Source organism: Dendrobium catenatum, unplaced genomic scaffold (genome assembly GCF_001605985.2).
Source record: "Dendrobium catenatum unplaced genomic scaffold, ASM160598v2 fragScaff_scaffold_1463, whole genome shotgun sequence".
Lineage (NCBI taxonomy): Eukaryota > Viridiplantae > Streptophyta > Magnoliopsida > Asparagales > Orchidaceae > Dendrobium > Dendrobium catenatum.
This window is the reverse complement of record NW_021319925.1, coordinates 624096-633956: the sequence shown is the minus strand read 5'-3', so window position 1 is coordinate 633956 and position 9861 is coordinate 624096.

The following is a 9861-nucleotide window of genomic DNA, read 5'->3' as shown; positions in this document are numbered from 1 at the left end:
ACTACAATACTCAAACCACCTTCTCTTGACTACGATCATCTGATCTATGTTGTTCTACTTTGATTCTCTAGCCACTTTTGTCCAACCATGATCCTCTGACTAGAGTTGTCCGACTACGATCCTTCTGACCACTATCACCATATCATGGTCCTTTAAAACACCATTTTCCTACCATGGCACTAACCACCGTCACTCAACTATAGTTTTCCAACCACCATCGTTCGAATAATGTCGTCCAACTTGCATTCTTTTAATCATTATCATTTGGTACTCTAATGCTTATTAACCTCATCACTTACCATTACTAATAATGCCAACACTTATACAATTGATGCAAACTGCCAACATTAGCTTTGGCTCCCAACTTCATCACTAAAATTTATGCTGTATTTGTTAATTTATGATCTTTTCGTCTCAAAGAAGTATAACCAAAATTACAAGCAGATGATCTATTATAGATAGCTCACACGCCATATGGAGCTTCTAACTTCTATCACCAACATAATATATTCTTTATATTATATCAATGTCTTTTCTTGAGAAAGGTCTCATTTATAATCAATGACAAATACTAGTGGAAGAATTTTAAGTAGGCTAGGGCTCGTGATTTTTCTCTTTTATAGATTTTTCACATAGAAACGTTGGTGTCTCTTATAATTATTGCATTGCTCTATTATTTTTGTGTGTGTTGAATCTTTATAAAAAACTAAGACGTCAAGCTCTCTATCTTCCCAATTGTGCAAATTATCTTACAAACAACAAGAGTATTTTAGATTTTTCAGCCTAAATTTAGTTGTTTCTACATTTGTAACATATATAGAGAGAGAGAGAGAGAGAGAGAGAGAGAGAGAGAGAGAGAGAGAGAGAGAGAGTATTAAAGAGAGTTTGCCCATAATAGCCATAATCGAAAAAATATCCCCGTTGTCCCTTGTAAAAATATGTCCATAAAATTATTTTAGAATTTCATGCCCTTATTATGTCTCATATGCCATAAATTTGACTCGATTAGGCATAAACATCAATGCATATTTAAATTAAAATTTATAGAAATAAATTCAAGATCATATGGACTATGATTTTAACAAATTAATCAAACTGATTAACTCGATGAGACAAACTCAATGATACTAAAAATAATTTTATTCGAGTCCAATTAAACTCAGATCAAGAGCTTGAAGTATAGTTGAAAATTTTGAACTACAAATTTGTACAATGAAATTCATTACTACATGCTCAATTACTTAAATTCTATTTACGCCGCTTAACTTTTATTTGTGACTCTCATAGGTGAGATGAGACCCAATTTGATTCTAAGATGCACAAAGTTGCTCTACCAATTATATTTTATAATGCTATTTTTAAAATCTAGTCAAGGAAGTCCTAAAGGTAGTGTTGAGCTTATGAAAGGCTTGAGAAAGTTTAAGGGGCCCTCAACTAGCTAAACAAGTCCAATGATGGCTAAAAATAGTTACCATGAGCTCAATCAAGTGCTATTAGTTAGATTAGAGGTTAGGGGTAGATTGCTCTGCACTCAAATGTTGAAACACCATTGGTGGGCTCTTTGCACCTATCATTTGAGCTTGAAAGAGGCAATAATGGTCTCCTTGCCGCTTGATTTGATTAAGAAATGAGATAATGGGCTATCTAAGGCATACCCATCACTCGAATGGTGGTCTAGATATATAGCTTGGGTTGAGCTAAGGTGAGTCAAGGGATGTCTAGGACATCCATCGGAGATAAGCGAAGGATCCAGTTTGGTGTGCTGAGATCAATTCGAGTCAATTGGTCCAATTGGATTCATTATAGGATCAACTTGATTTCATTAGAGTTAGGACCACTAAGTCAATAAAATTTGTCACAATCTTGGTCCAAATGGACACTTAGAATCAAATAAATGTAAACTTAAAGGACAATTTAGGTCAAATAGGCCAAATGATGTTAATTGGGTCTACTTGGCCAAGGTTAGGTTAACTAGGGGATAGGCACTTAAAGGTGGGTTCAAAGGGTCCACCTAAGGTCTAAGGAGCATAATAAAGAATTGAGATGTGTCAATATGAGTTACCTACTAAGTATGATATTACAAACCCAAAATATGCTTATGAATGTGGATTTATTATCAGTAAACGAAATCATAATCCAAGCTATAAACAATATATTACTTTATGCTAAGTATCATATTATTATATTCATTGAGTTAGCTCGAATCAAATAGCGAGCAGGTTTTCATGGTTCAATTTGATTTATAATTAGGCTCAAGAAGTCCCCTTCAACCATGCATGCATGAACTCTTGCATATATAGATTTAATATATAAATACATCGATGTATGTATGCATTAATTCAAGTTTAAATATATAATAAATAATCCAAAATTGTTTCAAATCAGATTTGACTCATTTATTAGCTTATTGACTTAAATTTAAGCCAAATCAAATCAAAATCAAACTTATCATCATTAAATAATCATTACTCTTCAAATAAAAGTGATAGTTTATATAGTGAACCTCACCATCCTTTCATCTTTTATAATTAAATTTTATGAAATAAACGACTTCTCAATTGCTTCTCATTCTCTTTCAAATAATTAATAGGGACCTATTTTTGATATGCTATTCTAAACATTTATCACAAAATTATTACTTTAATTTTCAAGACAAATTTTGAAAGACTAAAAATAAGAAATTATTATATAATTGGAAGGAACCTAAACCAACCTAATGCGGCTCTCATCCTTCATTTAGATTTTGTTTGGGACAGTTTTCTTACTGTTTTTTGAAGTAACATTTTAGTACAAAAGTTTTTTAAAATAGAAATTTTTGTACTACAAATCTGATTCAGAAAGCAGTAAGAAAATTATCTCATAAGAAGTCTTAATCGCATAATGAAGAAAGCTTTTAAATTTCTTTCTTGTACTATGCTTTGCATATTCACCTCATTAATTAGCTTTTGATGAATTAATTCAATGTTTTTTCATCCATTTTATCATTTATTATATGTTAATTATGGTAAATATTAAAAACAGTAATTGGAAGGCAATATATATTTGGATCTTTCTACCTCCAAATTCATACAAAGGAATATAACTATCAGAACACAAATAAGGATGGTTGTTATCACAAAACATCAACATGCACTGAATTTTTTTTTCTTTTTTAAGCTCTGTTTCTAATTCAGACATTCAAATCAAAAGGAAATAATTACATTTTCTAATATTAATCCAACAATAATCTCCTAATTAGTACTAAAATCTCTATAAATACTCTTATATTCACACCCACACACATTGAGTTTTGAAGCAAAGAGGTGCAAATCTGTCATCAACAATGTCAAAAGCCAAAATTACAGTCCTTCTGATCTCCCTTCTCGCCATGGCTGCAACTAGTAAATAGTTTTATATACTCAATAACATTTCTTAGATTTAGGCTTCATTTGGGACGGCTTTCTTTCTGCTTATTCAAGTAACTTTCTAATAAAATAATAATAATATTTGTATAAAAAGTTACTTTTAGAAGCAGTAAGAAAGCCATCCCAAACGAAGCTTTAATTTGCATGTTTTAATTTATTTCTATGTTGAGCTTATAATCCTAATAATGATAATCAACACTAATTATTTTTGATGATGTAGCCAATGCTGTGAAATGCTGCACTGATAATCATTCTTGGGGTAATCCAACGGTTCATCATTGCTTGGGGCCAGATGATGAAGATAACTGCAATACATGGTGTATGCAAGAATGTAGGGGAGGGACTTGCAAGATTAGAAATAGGCTGCATGTCTGTCATTGTTATTGTTAATTTGCTAAGGTTGAATGGTTTTTATATTTAAATTAAGGGTTAATTATCATCATTAATTTTAAATTGTGGAGATTATTATTATGATATGGAGAGAATAAAGCAATTGTATGTTGTTGCAACTACTATAATATTGGTCATCTTTTTGTAAGTAAATTCGTTATGTTATCATGATTAACATTTGATTAGGATGTTATCACTTTGTGCACAGTTTGATGTATAGAAATGTGTGATTTCTGTTATACATGACAATCATATAGATTCAAGGATGGATAAGGATGGCTTTAATTCCATGACATGCATTGCTAGCATGGTTTATGCATGGTAGATGGAATGCATGCATTGCTAGCATGGTTTAAATGAAGTACCTGTGATGCTGCTACATGTTTCTCTCATTAGCACTTTCAAAGGGGTTGTTTCAACCTACTCTGAGAATTAAGGCTTCGTTTGAGACGGTTTTCTTATTGCTTCTTGAAGCCGGTTGGTGGGCGAGCACGGTTAGGAACCCCCCATGCCGGGTTCGAATCCCCTCTACTTGGCCTCGCCTCTTTAGTGGGAAAAAGCAAGTGTGGGACCGATGCTAGTGGGTGGCCTCGGTAGGTTCCGCCGAGGGATTAGTTATGCCGCCGAGCACTCCTTGAAGTGGCAGCGGGTAGATACCCCCGTTCTCCCCCAAATAAAAAAATAATAAGAAAACCGTCCCAAACGAAGCCTAAATTTGATTCATGAGAGCACTGTCTATGAAACTTACTGCCACCTTGGGATTGTTACTTCAAGGCAATCAAGAACATACAATAAATGGAGCTGTAACTTGACGTTCGAAAAGGGAGATGGTAAGCAGAATTCCTTGTGGAGTTAGAATGAAGAAGTCTCTTTCAAGAGAAATTTGTGTTGGCACTTCTCATCATTGCTAGATGTCTTTATCCATAATTGTAGGCCTATTTAACTCAAGTCATCACTAACAATCCATTGAAAGCATTCTATCAAAGCCATATCACTTAGGATCTGTTTGGGCCTGTTGCAACTTTTTCTAAAACTGATTATAGAACTATGGTGGGGAAAATAAATTCTTTTAAAGTTGATGTAAAAAGTAGCTTACTAGCATAAAAGTTTCTTGAAATCAGCCAAAAATCAATAGCCAAATGAAATCTATGATTGCGATCTGAAAAGCAAATTAGTAACAAAATTGTTCCGAACAAAACCATAGTTGACGCATAAAAAGAACAGTTGAGATTAGCAAATTTAAAATATCTTGTAAGCCACAACAATCAGAGAACCTGTATTTCAATATGTTCTAGCAGGACGATGCAGATCCAAGTGAATGTAATGTGAATACTTATCAATATGTCATCGCTATCATAGGTGAATGCAATATGAGAATCTATATTTCTATTAAGAAGCTATGCTCTTTGTATAGGAACCTGCTTTTAGTTTCCGTTTACTGATCTAAAATAATATATTGAGCTTGCTCTCTTGAGCGCCTAAGCTTCATATAGTATAGTGATAATCCATAGGTCATCTCTATAGTGTTGTTGATTTGTTTGGAGGAACATTTGGATGCTTCTTCATGATATCTTGTATTTCACTAGCTTTCAAAGCAATACTTGGGCACATTACAGGCAAATCGTTCATCACCGGTGAGTTTTTCAGGCTGAAATCAATATTTTACTGGCGAATTTTGCGGCCGGTAAAAATCACGTAGGAAACGAAATGCGGCAATTTTTTTTTCTGTTTGACCCGGGTTTGTGGCTGGTCGGGTCCGAGTTGAAATTTTTGTCGGCGTTTGAATTGGCTCATTTTTTTTCTGAGCACCATTGAATCTAATTTTTTTTCCTATTATTTTTAAAGTATTTAATCAAAATTTTAAATTTTGATATCATTATGCTAATAATAACATGATTGCCACTTGAACAAATCTGGTCATGTAAAGATGCTTATGTTGGTTATCTTTTGTTCAGTTTCTTACAATATTGCAAGAAATACTTCAAGGTCATACAGATTATATAATTAATTTGAAATAGCTAACATTGTGTTCGACCTATTAAACAAGAAGCCATTATGTGCAGATATCAATCTAAAATCAAGCTCATCAACTTAAGTATTAGCTATGTACATGATATTGGTTAAATATCCTCTCAAGATGATTATATTATGTAGCAACCCAAACTTTCAACCATCAAGATATTACTCTCTTTGGACAACAATCTCAATATTTTATTCCTTTAGTGTAACTTCACAGGAGGTCAGCCATTCTATGAGTGTCCCTTATATGAATATGCTTAACTTTGGAGTTTTTATTATAATTTTAATCATTACATCAAAAGACACATCGATGTTTAAGAGTTTGATTTTATTTTCTTAAGGGGTTTTATAATGTGTCCCACTTAGATAACTCACGCTCTTGTTAGTTTCCTTAGCCTAGAATCATCCACTAGACACATATGATTTTAAATATAGAGTTATCATCTTCCAACCACTGTAATGCATTTATGCCATTTGTAATAGCTCAATCTCTCAACCATTGAGCTACCAACAACCTCGCAGTTTTGTCCTATGGGTGTAACTTCCTAGGAGGGCACCCATCCTAAGAATGCTTCTGTACAAACACATTTTACTTTGAAGTTTCTGCTAAAATTCTAATAATTGCCGGCTCCCCTATCATTAGTTCACTAACTTCCTTGACCTTCCGGCACTGGGAAGATTTCAGCCCTCATACATGGTCTTACGACTTTCTGGAGACCTGTGTTTTTGGTAAACAGTCGCCCGGGCCCGGTCACTGCGACCCCCTTTTTGAGGAGGCAACACTTCTCTCAAAGTTACAGGGCTATTTTGCCGAGTTCCTTAGAGAGAGTTGTCTCGCACCCCTGAAAATTCTCTACCTACACCAAAAAATTACTCGATGCTTAACTTTTTAGTTTTATTTTTCTTAAGAAGTTTCACATATTATGCTTAGATAGTAAATTGAGAAATTCGACGATCCCATTTAAAATTTTATCTTGTTGGTAAATTCTTACGTGGGGGATCTCTATGGCAAGTAATTAATGACTTAGATAGAAAATATGATTGAAAGCTAATCTTATGTTTCTCTTTTTTTTTTTTTTTAATTTACATTTTTTCCCTTTTGAGACTAAGAATTTCTCTTATGTATTTTTATTTCGCATATTTACTTATTCTAACAAAACTCAAGTTATATGCTGACTTTTTTTTTTAATGAAACAATTATCACCATTCTTGTACTGTATGGAGGTGATGAAAAGAATATAATGTGGTCAATTGGATGTTTAATTGGAAACAGAGCAAATGATTGATGGTATAAATGAATATTTTTATGGAAGATCTCATAGATCTTATTTACAAAATTATAGAAATTGGTGAAAACCAATTTAGTTTGAAAAGGTATGGGTGATGTACCACTTAGTTGGAGCATAGTTTAAAATTTCAAATCCAATCTAAACTTCTAACAAATTATAGTTTTGACATTTTTTTTTTTCTTTCAAAATGAGATATTTATATCCATTCAACAATGGTTTGCTATATTAGTGTCTAGGGGTGTCTAAAATGAGTTGCAGGTCAGGTTCGAATCGAACTCGATACTGACCTACTGCTGTTTGACACAATCCAAATCTGACTCGTTTTTGCAAATGGGTCAAAAATTCCAACACATACCCGACCCACCACAAACCCGGGTCAAGCCAACTGGACACGGACGACCCGGTGCGGATCGAGCTTGAGTTGAAGGCGAGTCACGCGTGAGCAGCGCGACCGAGACTCGTGCAACAAGCAGGTGGAGGTGGGACGCGCACGTAACACATGCAAGACTCTCGGGCGGCGGCTGGCAGGATGCCTATGTCACAACCCAACTCGATCAAGACAGGTCCTTAAGAAAATATCTATGGAGCTTGTGAGCTACAAAGTTGATAAAATTAAATATGTTTAAGAACATGAGCCATAATTCAAAATATATTTGTACTTTAGATGTTAGATTGAAAAACTATCAAAAAAAGGCTCAACGATAGCTCATTGGACATACATTAATTAAGAAGAATCTTATCAAAGATAATCCAAATTTAAAGCCAAAGGCGATTATATCAAATGTGAAGAATGATTATGGCATTTGATGTTTATATATGATAGAGTTAATAACATAGACAATGCTTCATCAATCATTTTTTTCTGAATCAAGTCATGGAACTTTCACTTGTCATATCTCAATGAGTATCATGGTGAGTTTTAAAACTAGTACTTAGTATGAGGAATATCACTTGGCTTCGAGGGCTCATATTTCTTTCAACTTAAAATTTATAAAAATTGATGAGAACTAGTATTTTAGAGGTCTTTTATAATATTATCAATAGCGTATGCTTATATCTAGTATAACGCCCCAAAATTAAATTAGGAAGAATTGCCTACTTATCATTTTAATAAATAATATATTGGAGCTTCTATAAATCACCACAGTAATAAATCATCATATACATTAAAATATTATACTATATATTATTCTCCCAAAGTCAATATACAATAATGAAGAGATCAGTACAAACTTACTACTCTATATAATTTAATCAATTATCAATATAAAATTCATATAATTTTTATTTTTGCTTTAAAAATTATAGAAAAATATTAATAAATTGGCTTATTTTATTTAGAAAATACTGATGAAATCAGTTTACAAAATAGACACCTAACGATCTCAAAATCTCCACTTGTACCGATATGTGTTAATTTCTTAATGATTTGTACTAGTACAAAAAAAATACAGAAAAATTATTATAATTAAAATACAATAATATATATCTTATGGAGAAAATTTTTTTCAAATTTGATTTATAATGACTCCTAAAAATTTTATTTATTTGGATCAAAATACAGGCTATTACATCCCGTGACAATTTTGTTAGAATTTTTTAGTCACGTGATATAGACATTATTTTTTGATAGATGCATCATTCCATAGATTGATATATGCAATGGGAATTAAGGAAGTATTAGGGAAGCTCCAAACAAGGCTCAAAGTTTGATTATCTATACAATTAGACAAATTAAACATCATATTATTGATGATAATCTCAATACTAATATTGATTTATGAGAGAGAACATGTATATTCATAATGCTTGATATGTGATGGATTTTTATGTAAATAATTGCTAATTGTAGCTCAAAATTAGGGCATCAAACATGATTAGTATCATATACTGAAAATATATATCTAATAAAAATGTGAACACTTGGGAGATTTTTGATAAATTAAATAGAGTAGTTATGCTACTCTATTGGTGAAGTCAAAAGTGGTTGTCCAAAAGAAATCAAAAGCTTTAAAAACAAAAGAAAGATGCAATGCAATATAGACGTACGTAGTTAACGTGGAGTGAGAGATCATAATTACGTTACTTGTCAGTCTATTTATCCACCACCTTCATAATAACATTTTAATTTTACTCTTATCATTATTATAAGAATATTATAATTTTTTATATTTTAATATGACTCCATAATAATTTCACAGATTGGTCACATAATGCTGTAATATGTGTCATTATGATATGTTATAGCTATCAATCTACACCTAGTGATATATATTATAGCTATTGTGATTTCACTCATATAACAACTTTATATTATACTATTTTAAAATTTATTGGAATGCACTATGTTATATATATATATTCAAATTTTTTTTGACCGTTTCCTCACCTACTTTACTTTATAAATATTAATTATTAGTATTCCCATTTGTTGAAATTAGAAGAATATAACTGAGATTTAAAAAATAAAGTCATAATCAGCTTAACAATTTGTTAATTTAAATGCATGAAATTATAATCAAAAGATCAAGTCCTTATATAAATTCATTGAAATGTTATATGGATTGTTTTATCAAAAAAATAAATAGTAGGGTTGTTTTTGTTATATTCATTTAAAATGTATGTGTTTTAAAGTGCAAAGCAAAATTAACGCTGTATATTTTGATTGTTTTCAACATAATTGTGAAACATTTTAAGAAAATAAAGCTAATTTCATAAACATTGTGACGTCTTTGATTTAAAGGCTCAAATTTCCTTAG